Below are 13771 nucleotides of genomic sequence, written 5' to 3'. Positions count from 1 at the left end.
GTTTTTGTGTTTGCTGAGAATGATGGTTTCCAGCTTCATCCATGTCCCTGCAAAGGACATGAGCTCATCCTTTTTTATGGCTGCAGAGCATTTCATGGTGCATATGTGCCACTTTTTCTTTATCCAGTCTATCATTGATGGGGTCTCTGAGTGGACGTCCTTTTTATTGATGATGAAGTTATTTCTTTCTGTTTTTCAGTTTTCCCTCTAACAGTCAGGCCCCTTTGCTGTAAGACTGCTGGAGGTCCACTCCAGACCCTGCTTGGCCGGGGATCACCTGCAGCAGCTGCAGAACAGTAAAGGTTACTGCCAGTTTCTTCTTCTGTAACCTTTGTCCCAGAAGGATACTAGCCAGATGTCAGTCTGAGCTCTTCTTTATGAGGTGTCTCTTTGGCCATATGGGGATTGGGGAGCTGCTTGAGGAGACACTCTGTCCCTTATAGGAGCTCAGGTGCTGAGCTGTGAGCTCCGTTGTTCTGTTCAGAGGTGCTGGGCAGATATATTTAAGTCTGCTGCAGCAGAACTCATAACCACCTTTCTTTCCCAAGTGCTTTGTCCTGGGAAGTTGGGGCTTTATTTATAAGTTCCTGATGTGCTGCTGCCATTTTTCAGAGATGCCCTGCCTAGCAAGTAGGTAGCTTAGTCACAGTCTGCCAGCAGAGGCATTGCTGAGCTGGCATGGGCTCTGCCCAACTTCTGTGTGTACTTCCTTGTGGTTTTGTTTATAGCAGTATAGTTAGAACATGGCAGTCTGCCTCAGTGATGGTGGACTGTCTCTGTAATAGCAGATTGCCTCAGTAATGGAGGACTGCCTTGGCAATGGTGGACTGCCTCCAAGATCTAGAACAAGAAATACAATTTTCCCCAGCAATTTCATTACTGGGTATATACCCAAAAGACTGGATAAAGAAAAGTGGCACATATGCACCATGAAATACTATGCAGCCATAAAAAGGATGAGTTTTCATATCCTTCACCCACTTTTTGATGGGGTTGTTTTTTTTTTCTTGTAAATTTGTTTAAGTTCTTTGTAGATTCTGCATATTAGCCCTTTGTCAGATGGGTAGATTGAAAATATTTTCTCCCATTCTGCAGATTGTCTGTTCACTCTAATAATAGTTTCATTTGCTGTGCAGACACTCTTAAGTTTAATTAATCCCATTTGTCAATTTTGGCTTTTGTTGTTGTTGCTTTTGGTGTTTCAGTCATGAAGTTCTTGCCTATGCCTATGTCCTGAATGGTATTGTGTAGGTTTTCTTCAGGGTTTTTTATGGTTTTAGGTCTTACATTTAAATCTTTAATCCATCTTGAGTTAATTTTTGTATAAGGTGTAAGGAAGTTTTCCCAACACCATTTATTAAATAGGGAATCTTTCCCCATTGCTTGTTTTTGTCAGGTTTGTCAAAGATCAGATGGTTGTAGATGTGTAGCATTATTTCTGAGGCCTCTGTTCTGTTCCATTGGTCTACATATATATCTGGTTTGGTACCAGTATCATGCTATTTTGATTACTGTAACCTTGTAGTATCGCATGAAGTCAGGTAGTGTGATGCCTCCAGCTTTTTTTTTTTTTCTTTTTTCTTTTTTTTTGGCGTTTGTGTTTTGTTTTGTTTGCTGATGATTGTTTTGGCTATGCAGGCTGTTTTTGGTTCCATATGAAATTTAAGGTGGTTTTTTCCAATACTGTGAAGAAAGTCAATGGTAGCTTGATGAGAATAGTATTGAATTTATAAATTATTTTCGGCAGTATGGTCATTTTCTCAATATTGATTCTTGCTATCCATGCTCATGAACTGTATTTTTTATTTGTTTGTGTCCTCTCTTATTTCCTTGAGCAGTGGTTTGCAGTTCTCCTTGAAGTGGTTCTTCACATCCCTTGTTAGTTGTATTCCTAAGTACTTTTTCTCTTTGTAGCAATTATGAATGGGTGTTCATTCATGATTTGGTTCTCCTATTGTCTGTTATTGATGTATAGGAATGCTTGTGATTTTTGCACATTGATTTTGTATGCTGAGACTTTGCTGAAGTTGCTTGTCAGCTTAACGAGATTTTGGGCCAAGATGATGTAGTTTTTAAAATATACAATCATGTTGTCTGCAAATAGAAACAATTTGACTTAATCTTTTCAAAATTGAATATCCTTTATTCCTTTTTCTTGCCTGATTGCCCTGGCCAGAACTTCCAATACTATGTTGAATAGGAGTGGTGAGAGAGGCCATCCTTGTCTAGTGTCAGATTTCAAAGGGAATGCTTCCAGTTTTTCCTCTTTCAGTATAATATTGGCTGTGGGTTTGTCATAAATAGCTTTTATTATTTTGAAATATGTTCCATCAATACCTAGTTTATTAAGAGTTTTTAGCATAAAGAGCTGTTGAATTTTGTCAAAGGCCTTCTCTGCATCTATTGAGATAATCATGTGGTTTTTGTCTTTGGTTCTGTTTATGTGATGGATTACATTTATAGATTTGTGTATGTTGAACCAGCCTTGCATCCCAGGGATGAAGTTGACTTGATTGTGATGGATAAGCTTTTTGATGTGCTGTTGGATTCAGTTTGCCAGTATTTTATTGAGGATTTTCTCATCAATGATCATCAGGGATATTGACCTGATTTTCTTTTTTGGTTGTGTCTCTCACAGGTTTTGGTATCAGGATGATTTGGCTTCATACAATGAATTAGGGAGGATTCCCTCTTTATCTATTGTTTAGAATAGTTTCAGAAGGAATAGTACCAGCTCTTCTTTATACCTCAGGTAGAATTTAGCTATGAACCCGTCCTGTCCTGAATTTTTTTTTGGTTGGTAGGCTATTAGTTGCTGCCTTGATTTCAGAACTTGTTATTGGTCTATTAAGGGATTTACTTCTTCTTGGTTTTGTCTTAGGAGGGTGTATATGTCCAGGAATTTATCCATTTCTTCTGGATTTTCTGGTTTATTTGCATAGAGGTGTTTACAGTATTCTCTGATGATAGTTTGTATTTCTGTGGGCTCAGTGGTGATATCCCCTTTATCAATTTTTATTGTATCTATTTATCCTGTGGGTAAATTTCTTTTTAAATGCTGCCTTAGTTGTGTCCCAGAGATTCTGGTACATTGTATCTTTGTTCTCATTGGTTTCAAAAAAATTTATTTATTTCTGCTTTATTTTTGTTATTTACACAATAGTCATTCAGAGCAGCTTGTTCAGTTTCCATGTAGTTGTGCAGTTTTGCGTGAGTTTCTTAATCCTGAGTACTAATTTGATTGCACTGTGGTCTGGGAGACTGTCTGTTATGATTTCTGTTCTTTTGCATTTGTTGAGGAGTGTTTTACTTCCAATTATGTTGTCGATTTTAGAATAAGTGCTATGTGGTGCTGAGGATAATGTATATTCTGTTGATTTGGGGTGGAGAGTTGCGTAGATGTCTATTATGTCTGCTTGGTCCAATGATGAGTTCAAATCCTGAATATCCTTGTTAATTTCTGTCTCATCGATTTATCTAATATCGACAGTGGGGTGTTAAAATATCCCACTATTACTGTATGGGAGTCTAAGTCTCTTTATGGGTCATTAAGAACTTGCTTTATGTATCCGGGTGCTCATGTATTGGGTGCATATATTTACAATAGCTACCTCTTCTTGTTGCATTGATCCCTTTACCATTATGTAATGCCCTTCTTTCTCCCTTTTGATCTTTGCTGGTTTAAAGTCTGTTTTATCACAGACTAGGATTGCAACCCCTGTGTTTTATTTTACTTTCTATTTGGTAAATCTTCCTCCATCCCTTTGCTTTTAGCATATGAGTGTCTTGTACATGAGATGGGTCTCCTAAATACAGCACACTGATGGATCTTGATTCTTTATCCAATTTTCCAGTCTGTGCCTTTTAATTGGGGAATGTACATTTAAGCTTAATACTGTTATTGTTATTTTGACCCTGTCATTATCATGCTAGCGGGTTATTTTGCCCTTTAGTTGATGCACTTTCTTCATAGTGCCAATAGTCTTAGCATTCCTATACACCAATAATAGAAAGCAGAGAGCCAAATTATGAGGAAACTCCCATTTAGAATTGCTACAAAGAGAATAAAACACCTAGGAATAAAACTTAAAGAGATGTGAAGGATTTCTTCAGGGGGGACTAGAAATCACTGCTCCAAAATAAAAGAGAGGACAGAAACAAGTGGAAATACATTTCATAATCATGGATAGGAAGAATCAGTATCATGAAAATGGCCATACTTCCCAAAGTAATTTATAGATTCAATGCTATTCCCATAAAGCTACCATTGACTTTCTTGACAGAATTAGAAAAAACTACTTTAAATTTCATATGGAACCAAAAAAAAGCCCATATAGCCAAGACAATCCTAAGTAAAAAGAACAAAGCTGGAGGCATCATCCTACATAACTTTAAACTATGCTACAAGGCTATGGTAAACAAAACAGCATGGTACTGGAACCAAACAGATATATAGACCAATGGAACAGAACAGAGGCCTCAGAAATAATGTCACACATCTACAACCATCTGATCTTTGACAAACCTGACAAAAATAAGCAATGGGGAAAATATTCTCTATTTAATAAATGGTGTTGGGAAAACTGGCTACCCATATGCAGGAGACTGAAACTGGTCCCCTTTCTTACACCCTATACAAAAATTTACTCAAGATTGATTAAACATTTAACATGAAACCTAAATTCATAAAAACCTTAGAAGAAAACATACGCAATACCATTCAGGATATAGGCATAGGCAAGGATTTCATGACTAAAACACCAAAAGCAATGACAGCAAAAGCCAAAACTGACAAGGGGGATCTAATTAAACTAAAGAGATTCTTCACAGAAAAAAATAAAAATAAAATAAAATAAAACCCATCATCACAGTGAACAGACAACCAACAGAATGGGAGAAAATTTTTGCAATCTATGCATCTGACAAAGGGTTAATATACAGAATCTACAAGGAGCTTAAACCAATTTACAAGAAAAAAAAAAAACAAAGAATCCCATCAAAAAGTGGGTGAAGGATATGAACAGACATTTTTCAAAAAAAGATGTTTATGTGGCCAACAAACATATGAAAAAAACTCATCATCACTGGTCATTAGAGAAGTGCAACTCAAAACCATATTGAGACACCATCTCATGCCAGTTAGAGTGGCGATCATTAAAAGTCAGAAAACAACAAATGCTGGGGGAAATGTGGGGAAACAGGAACATTTTTACACTGTTGGTGGGAGTGTAAATGAGTTCAACCATTGCGGAAGACAATGTGGTGATTCCTCAAGGATCTAGAATAAGATACCATTTGCCCCAGCAATTCCATTACTGGGTATATACACAAAGGATTCTACATCATTCTGCTATAAAGACACATGCACACATATGTTTATCATAGCACTATTCACAACAGCAAAGACTTAGAACCAACCCAAATGCCCATCAATGTTTGACTGAATAAAGAAAATGTGGCACATATACACCATGGAATACTATGCAGCTATAAAAAGAGAATGAGTTTATGTCCTTTGCAGGGACATGGATAAAGCTGGAAACCATCATTCTGAACAAGCTAACACAGGAACAGAAAACCAAACACCCCATGTTCTCACTCATAAGTGGGAGTTGAACAATGAGAACATAAGGGCACAGGGATGGGAACATCACACACCAGGGTCTGTTGGAGTGGGGGGCAAAGGGAGGGATAGCATTAGGAGAAATATCTAATGTAGATGATGGGTTGATGGGTGCAGCAAACCACCATGGCTCATATATACCTATGTAACAAACCTGCACTTTCTGCCCATATATTCCAGAACATAAAGTCTAAAAAAAAAATTCTCTAAAAAAAATGACTGACATGAGAATTTATGTTATTTATCCTGTTTAATAATGAACAAGAACACTCAATTCAAATAGCCATATTTATTTTTAAAACATATGAAAGTTAATGCAATGAAATTCAGAGATCCTAGAGTCAAGGCCAATATAAGGGTCATGATATCTGTGATTATTTTTTCTTTTATTATTTGCTATTTTCTTTCTGTCTCTTTTTGTAGTGATTGTTTTTATTCTAATGTGGTACAGATCAAATTGGCCCTTATGCTTAGGCAGGTTATGGCAAGTGTTTATCCTCCAGGCCTCTCAGTTTTTCTGATTCTGGAACACAGTATGCTATGAAAGGAATCTTTGTTTCAGGGCTGTGGCAACTAAGGTGTGGTTGAAAGCTGGGGAACCCTCACATTTATAGACCATTCTTGTAACTATGTTATATAATCTAGAAAAGAAATGTTGTCAAAAAATTCTTTTGTGATATTTTGTCCTTATTTCCGGGTTCTTCTGTGATGTGTAATATTAAATAATTGTCAAACGTTTACCAGTAAAATGCTCTTATCTATATCTAATAAATGTTAGTTGCATGTATATGTTTAAACTATTTATAACATTAAAAATTACATGGGTTACCTAAATATTACACAGAAGTTTTGCCAGCAACAAATAATATAAAGAGTGCTTTTATTTTTAATTATTTGGAAAACGTAATATACACATGAAAAACATGCCTGGTGGACATACACTGTTGACCCTTGAAAAATGTGGATTTGTACTGCATGGATCCACTTACACACAGATTTCCTTCTGCCTCTGCCACCCCTGAGACAGTAAGACCAACCCCTTCTCTTCCTCTTCTTCCTCAGCTTACTCAACCTGAAGACAAACAGGATGAAATCTTTAATGATGATACACTTGCACTGAATGAATTGTAAATATATTTCTCTTCCTTATGATTTTCTTAATAACATTTTCTTTTCTCTAGTTTATTTATTAAAAAATACAGTATGTAATAAATATAATACACAAAATATGTGCTAATCTGTTTAAGTTTTGGTAAGGCTTCCTGTAAACAGAGGTTATTACTAGGTTTTTGGGAAGTCAAAAGTAGTATGTGAAGTTTTGACTGCATGAGGGATCAGAGCCTCTAATTTACATGTTTCTCAGCATCAATTCTATTTACTAAAATGTGAAGGTAATAATTTTTATGCATAACAGTTTTCAAATTATAAGAATCAATTTATAAATATTTGTTAGACATTTCTCAGAATCAAAAAGAAATCTGTATCTCACTCACTCTTTTTACTTTACTACCTTTTCATTAAGTGATTCATTATAAACCTATAATATATATAACATGTAGATAAAATATATATAATCAGTTTATAAATATAAAAATCAGAAAACTGAAAATTTTCTTAGGAATTTTGGAATTAAATATTCATTAATATTTCTCATTGTAATGACAAAATATTTACCCAATTTAGATTGTAATATATGAATCTCCAACATTTATCTTACTTTATAAGCATGATTTTTAAATGTATATTTTATTTGATCATGCACCTCTGATGACTGGTGAGTGAGAAAAGGAATGGCGATTAAAAAAAGAATTAGCAAGAAAAATTTAGTACTAAAATGTTGAACTTCGGATACATGTAACTCATACCAGGATTGATTTGATACTGGAAAGAAAGGAACTTGAGGTTAATCCAACTACAGTATGAAAATATTTCTCTAAAATGAAGTTCAAGTAGAGGGATAAATGACAAAAAGAATGTAACATATACTTCATAAACTGCCATATCAAGCAGAAATAAAAATGATATGGACTATTTTGAGACTACATTAGTAAAAACTAATTCAATACTTTCATGTATAAATCTGTACTCGACAGAAACTTGGGCAGAAATATTTCAAATACAAATGAAACATTTACACACCTAAACCATGTACACAGTAACAAATAACGGATTCCATGAAACAAATATTACATAGAATACAAAGTAATAAAATGTTAAATCAATCAAAAAAGTTAGAAAATTCAACTATTCTCTATAATGAAGAAAAAGATAAACATTTCTACATAAAAAATAAATCCTTTGAACTCAAGGAAAAAGTTTTCATAATCAAAATGAAAAAATTAGCTAAAGATAAGAATTCATATCCATTAGTACATGTATTATAAAAAAGTTTTCTAGATAAATAAGGCACATGTTCACCTTAAGTTAAGAAAAATGAACGACGGAATCAAAGAAGGTGAAGAAGTTAAGAAGAAACTTATATTTACCTTGCCCTTATTCAGTACATGGTACTGTTCTGGGTGCTTTATGTGTGCGATTTATTTTGTATTTCATTCCTAAGATCATTCTCATTCTCTTTGGGTTATAAAGAATCAGAGGCATGGCAGGGCATGGTGGTGCATGCCTGTAATCCCAGAACTTTGGTAGATCAAGATGAGTGGATGCTTGAGTTCACGAGTTCAAGACAAGCCTGGGCAATATGGTGAGACCGCCGCCCCCCCACCAACAAACAATACAAAAATTAGTAGGGTATGGTGGTGTACCTTTACAGTCCCAGCTACGAGGGAGGCTGAAGTGGGAGGATTGCTTGATCCTGGGAGTTAAAGGCTACAGTGAGCCAAGATCCCACCATTGCACTCCAGCCTCTGGGTGACCTTTTCTCAAAAATAAATAAACAAACAAAAACTTGAGGCATAGAAAGGTTAAGCAAATTTCCCCAAGTCATAGATTCAGCAAAAAGAAAAGTTAGAATTTGTCTGAAGTGATGGTAAGTATGCTATTGGATGTCAACAGAAATAAAAGCAGAAAATAAATGAATGAATAAATAAATGGAAAACTAAAATATAATAGACAATGGTAGCACAACCAAAATCTTTTAAAGATTAGTAAATTCAAAAGTCTGATAGTACTAATAAAGATAAACAGGAAGCAGAAAAATTGATGAAAAGTAGAAAATACTACATAGTAGAGCTTTATATAATCAATGTTGTAAATTATTTTCTTCCAAAATTTAAAAACTCAGGTGAAATTGCCAACTTTTTAAAAAGCATAGATCAACAAAATGTATATTAATAGTAAAAAACTTTAATAAACCAACAATTTCAAAGATTTTGAATGGACTGTCAAAATATACACAATATATCAAATTCAGGTGTATTTATAAAAATGTTACTAAGTTTAAAAATGTCATAAATTTTACCTTCTCCAAACTACTGCAAGGAACCTAAATGTTTCATTCTCAAAAAAAAGAGAAGTTCAAAAATTGTTCTCAAAATAAGCAAAAATAGGACAGCAAATAATTAGAAGTTAGGCAATTAGATATAGGTGCAAAACTGCTAAAAAGTGTAAAAGTAAACCAGTATGATAATATATACTTAAAATACATTACAAATGTAAAGATTTATTCTAAGAATGTGAAAATAAAATTGTTTGATCTAATTTAACTCCTAATCAAGGTAAATACCCAAATCAAATTTAAATGGAAGCAACATTTAATATGTTATGTCTACTAAACAAATACAGAAGCATAGTTATTAGTGTAAAATAGAACTATTTCATTTAATCAAGATTAAGCCAAAGATACTTGTTTATTGATCATTTTATTAGGTAATTTAACTAATACATTTTGACAAAAATATTGTTACATAGAAATTTGGATTTAAATTTAAATAAATTATGTGCTGCTAGTAGTAATTCCACCTAGATAATTTAAACAATGGACAGGAATTTAAAATAAAACAAATTCAACAAGTTTGCTGGAGTCAATATCAACATATACGGGCTAAAATTACACCTATCCAGCACCGGTCCATTAAAATGTGTTATTTAAAAAAAAAAAAAAAAAAAAAAAAAAAACTTTTTCTTTTTACAGAGAAGAACTATATGTTGGTTATGACTAAGTCTCATAAAAGTATTTCATGATCTTATATATTATGAAATTACATCACTATAATACTTCAGTGAGGGATTTGAACTATATAGACAGATATGCAAAACTTAAATGTTCTAAGACTTTGATTATGCTCAAATTGATTCACATATTCAATGCAATTCTAACCAGAATCGTAAAGATATTTATTTTCAAGGTTGACAAAATAGTCCTAAGTTACACATGAATTAAATTAAGTATTCGAAAATAAATCAGACAATTCTTGAAAAAGAAAATTAAGGTAAGAGTTTCCAGATTTTTAAAAATTGTTAATTTAGTGGTTCATCCTTGTAGTCCCAGCACGTTGGGAGGCTGAGATGGGAAGATCACTTGAGCTGAGGCATTCGAGACCCACTTGAGCAACACAGTGACTTTGTCTCTAATAACATAAAAGGGTAGCTGGACATAGTGGCATGCACCTGTAGTCCTAGACTGTAGGAGAAAGAAACAGGACTGTTTGAGCCCAGGAGGTGGAGGCTGCAGTGAGGCTTAATTGAGTCACTCCAGCTGAGGCAACAGAGCAAGACACTGTCAAAATAATAATAATAATAATAATAAAATTTTAAACAATTTTAAAATATTTTTTGAGAAAGAGGAAAACCCTGTCTCAAAAAAATTATTTAAAAAATCAAAACAATGAAAGTTGTGACACAGAAATAAAATGTATATAATAAATAATAGGTCAGTGGATCAAACTAAAGACAGGTCTGGTGAGACCTTTTCTTTTATTCTTATCACAGAGGAACCTCTATATGTGATAGAGTTGGCATTAGAAATCAGCAAAAAAAAAAGTAGACTGTTCAACTAATGATATTGAGACCTCTGTCATTTAATATTGGGACAAATTATATATTTAACTCACAACAAACAGAAAAACAACATTAGATCTATTATCAGTTTAGACTTGAAAACAATTCTTTAAAACTTTTACAAGAAAATCAAAATAAGACTCTACTTGCTTTAATTTGAGGAAGTACATTTCGTTAAGGAAAAGGTTGATGACTTTACATTTTCTGATAAAAAATAATATAATCTGTCCATCCTAAGTTAGATGTCCAACAAATAATTAGTTACATGTCTATGCTCTTACCTCTCATGTCCTCTAAGATTCCTTTTTAAGGAGTGGCATAGCATGACATCATAAAAGAATGAGGAAACACCAGTACAATAAAAAATTATAGTTTATAAATACCCATTTTTTGTTTCAAATATATTGTGTGTGATAGATTTCCCATCTTAAATACGTGAAGAAATATTAACCCTGTGATAATTGTATTGTGACAACAATATTGCAATTTGAAATAAGACAAATGTGTTACATACTTCTTCTTCCAAAGTAAACAAGAGGGTTAAATATTGAATTTAAAAAGTAAAACATAATCAAACAGAAAATACCATGAATTGTTTTATAATTTTGAAAGTTGGGAAGACATGTTTAAACGTGATATTAAAGGCATATTGCCTTTAAAATAAATGTATTTAATAACATAATTGTAAGAATTTCTGAATGCCTAAAGAAAATAAGAAAGGTAAACAATAAGTTAAAAACTTTAAAATCTATTTGCAATGTGTACAGTAGAAAACAACTTGATACCTTTACTATTTTATAAAAAATATAAAAATAATTTTTAAAACCAGATTATTATAAATAAAAAATTCAGCCTTACATTTAAGCAAAAACGAAAGATTAGTATAGTAGTATTGTAAAATGAATAAGTGCTCTGTTTTGCATTTCAAATTGTACACATCTTCCTTTTATAAATTGCTACATAGAATTATAACGTGTGCAAAGTTATGAGCAGTCTGATTTAATGCTAGTGAGAGCTGATATTTGTATATTCATTATGTAGGGGCCTTTGTCAATATGAATAAAAGTCTTAAATATTTATATGGATTATAGCTTTTTGGACTTCACCCATTTCTATGACTATATCTTACAAATAGAGATTTCACCACCGAGTTTTGTCTTAGTCCATTTTATGATGCTATAAAAGAATACCTGTAGCTAGATAATTTAAATTTTTGCATTTCCGATCATGTGGATATTTTTAAAATTATTTTTTAAAATATATTTATTAAGTTCTGGGGTATATGTGCAGGTTTGTTACATAGGTTAATGTGTGCCATGGTTTGCTGCACCTATCAACCTATCACCTAGGTATTAAGCCCAACATGCATCAGCTCTTTTCCCTAATGCTCTCCCACCCCTGCCCTTCCCAACATACCTAGTAAGTGTTGTTCCCCTCCCTGCGTCCATGTGTTCTCTCTTTTTTTTTTTTTTTTTTTTTTTTTTGAGATGAAGTTTCGCTCTTGTTACCCAGGCTGGAGTGCAATGGCGCGACCTCGGCTCACTGCAACCTCCGCCTCCTGGGTTCAGGCAGTTCTCCTGCCTCAGCCTCCCGAGTAGCTGGGATTACAGGCACGCGCCACCATGCCCAGTTAAGTTTTCGTATTTTTAGTAGAGACGGGGTTTCACCATGTCGACCAGGATGTTCTCGATCTGTTGACCTCGTGATCCACCCGCTTCGGCCTCCCAAAGTGCTGGGATTACAGGCTTGAGCCACCGCGCCCAGCCCCCCATGTGTTCTCATTGTTCACCTCTCACTTATAAGCGAGAACATGGGGTGTTTGGTTTTCTGTTCCTGCATTAGTCTGCTGAGGATAATGACTTCCAGCTTTATCCATGTCCCTGCAAAGGATAGGCTCTTGTTCCTTTTTATGGCTGCATAGTATTGAAGCTGGATAATTAATAAAGATCTGATGTTTCCACATGCTGGGAAGTACAAAACCGTGGCACTGGCATCTGCTTAGCTTCTGGTGAGGGCTTTCCTGCTGTATCTTGACATGGCAGAAGGTCAAAGGGGAAGTGGATACTATGAAGAGGCAAAACCTGAGGAGCACTCTGACATTGTAACCACTCAGTGTTGCAGAAACATTTTCATGAACATGAATTCAGTCTCAACAGAACAAGAACTCACTCACTGCTGCTAGTTTTGAGTTCATTCCTGCTACTAAGTGATTTAAAAATCTAAATAATGATGATGCTGATAGTGATGGTGATGCTGGATTGCCACCTCTAAATTCAGAAATCTCCTTCCAATGTCATTCTTCAATGTCCTGTTAGGCTCCTAATTGGGGACTGTAATGTGTTCACAAAGTGAAAACAGTGATAGGAAAAATCCGTCCATAATTGCATCTGAGAACACAAGACTTCATTAGGTACTCTTTTGAATATGGAAAATTATCACCTGTGGCTCTTATAAAAGAAATAAAATATTCATTAGTATGAAAATTGCCTGCTGAATCGTTTGAATAATAATTGCTCTGATTTCATAAAGATTGATATGACCTGATTGACCTGATTCTACAGAACTGATCTTTTAATGCAATTAACAACAAATTAGTAATGAGCAATGGAATTAATGGACATAGTAAGAGAGAAATACTGAGACAATATATATTAAATATGAATCCCTTAATTATTATGTTAATGCCTTAGTTAAAAATAAGAAATTACTCTAAGATTAGGAATTTTTCTCTCTGAAGAGAAGCCCGGTATAGAGGAGGACATTTTCATGGCGGTATTACCTATGGAACTCATCACTGACCAAATTGGTAAGGAACAGGATATCTACTTCAATGACCTCATTCTCACCAGCTTATCGCATACATACAAATACGTACATAGCTGCATATATGAATCTCACCCATGTATACATATATTTAAACGCATACATATATATGAGTGTCACTCTGTCACCCAGGAGGAAGGTCAGTGGCATAGCATGGCTCAATGCGGCCTGGACCTTCTGGGCTCAAGCAATCCTTTCACTTCAACCTTCCAAGTAGCTGGGACTATAGGTGTGCACCACCATGTTCAGCTATTTTATTTTAATATTATTTTGTGGAGAGGTGGTCTCTCTATGTTGTTCAGGCTTGTCTCAAACTTCTAGGCTCAAGATATCCTCCCATTTCGGCCTCCCAAAATGCTGGGGTTATAG

The sequence above is a fragment of the Callithrix jacchus genome, chromosome 9 (genome assembly GCF_049354715.1).
Source record: "Callithrix jacchus isolate 240 chromosome 9, calJac240_pri, whole genome shotgun sequence".
In the NCBI taxonomy this organism is placed as follows: domain Eukaryota; kingdom Metazoa; phylum Chordata; class Mammalia; order Primates; family Cebidae; genus Callithrix; species Callithrix jacchus.
The sequence above is the reverse complement of the archived record's forward strand: the minus strand, read 5'-3'. Positions refer to the sequence as shown.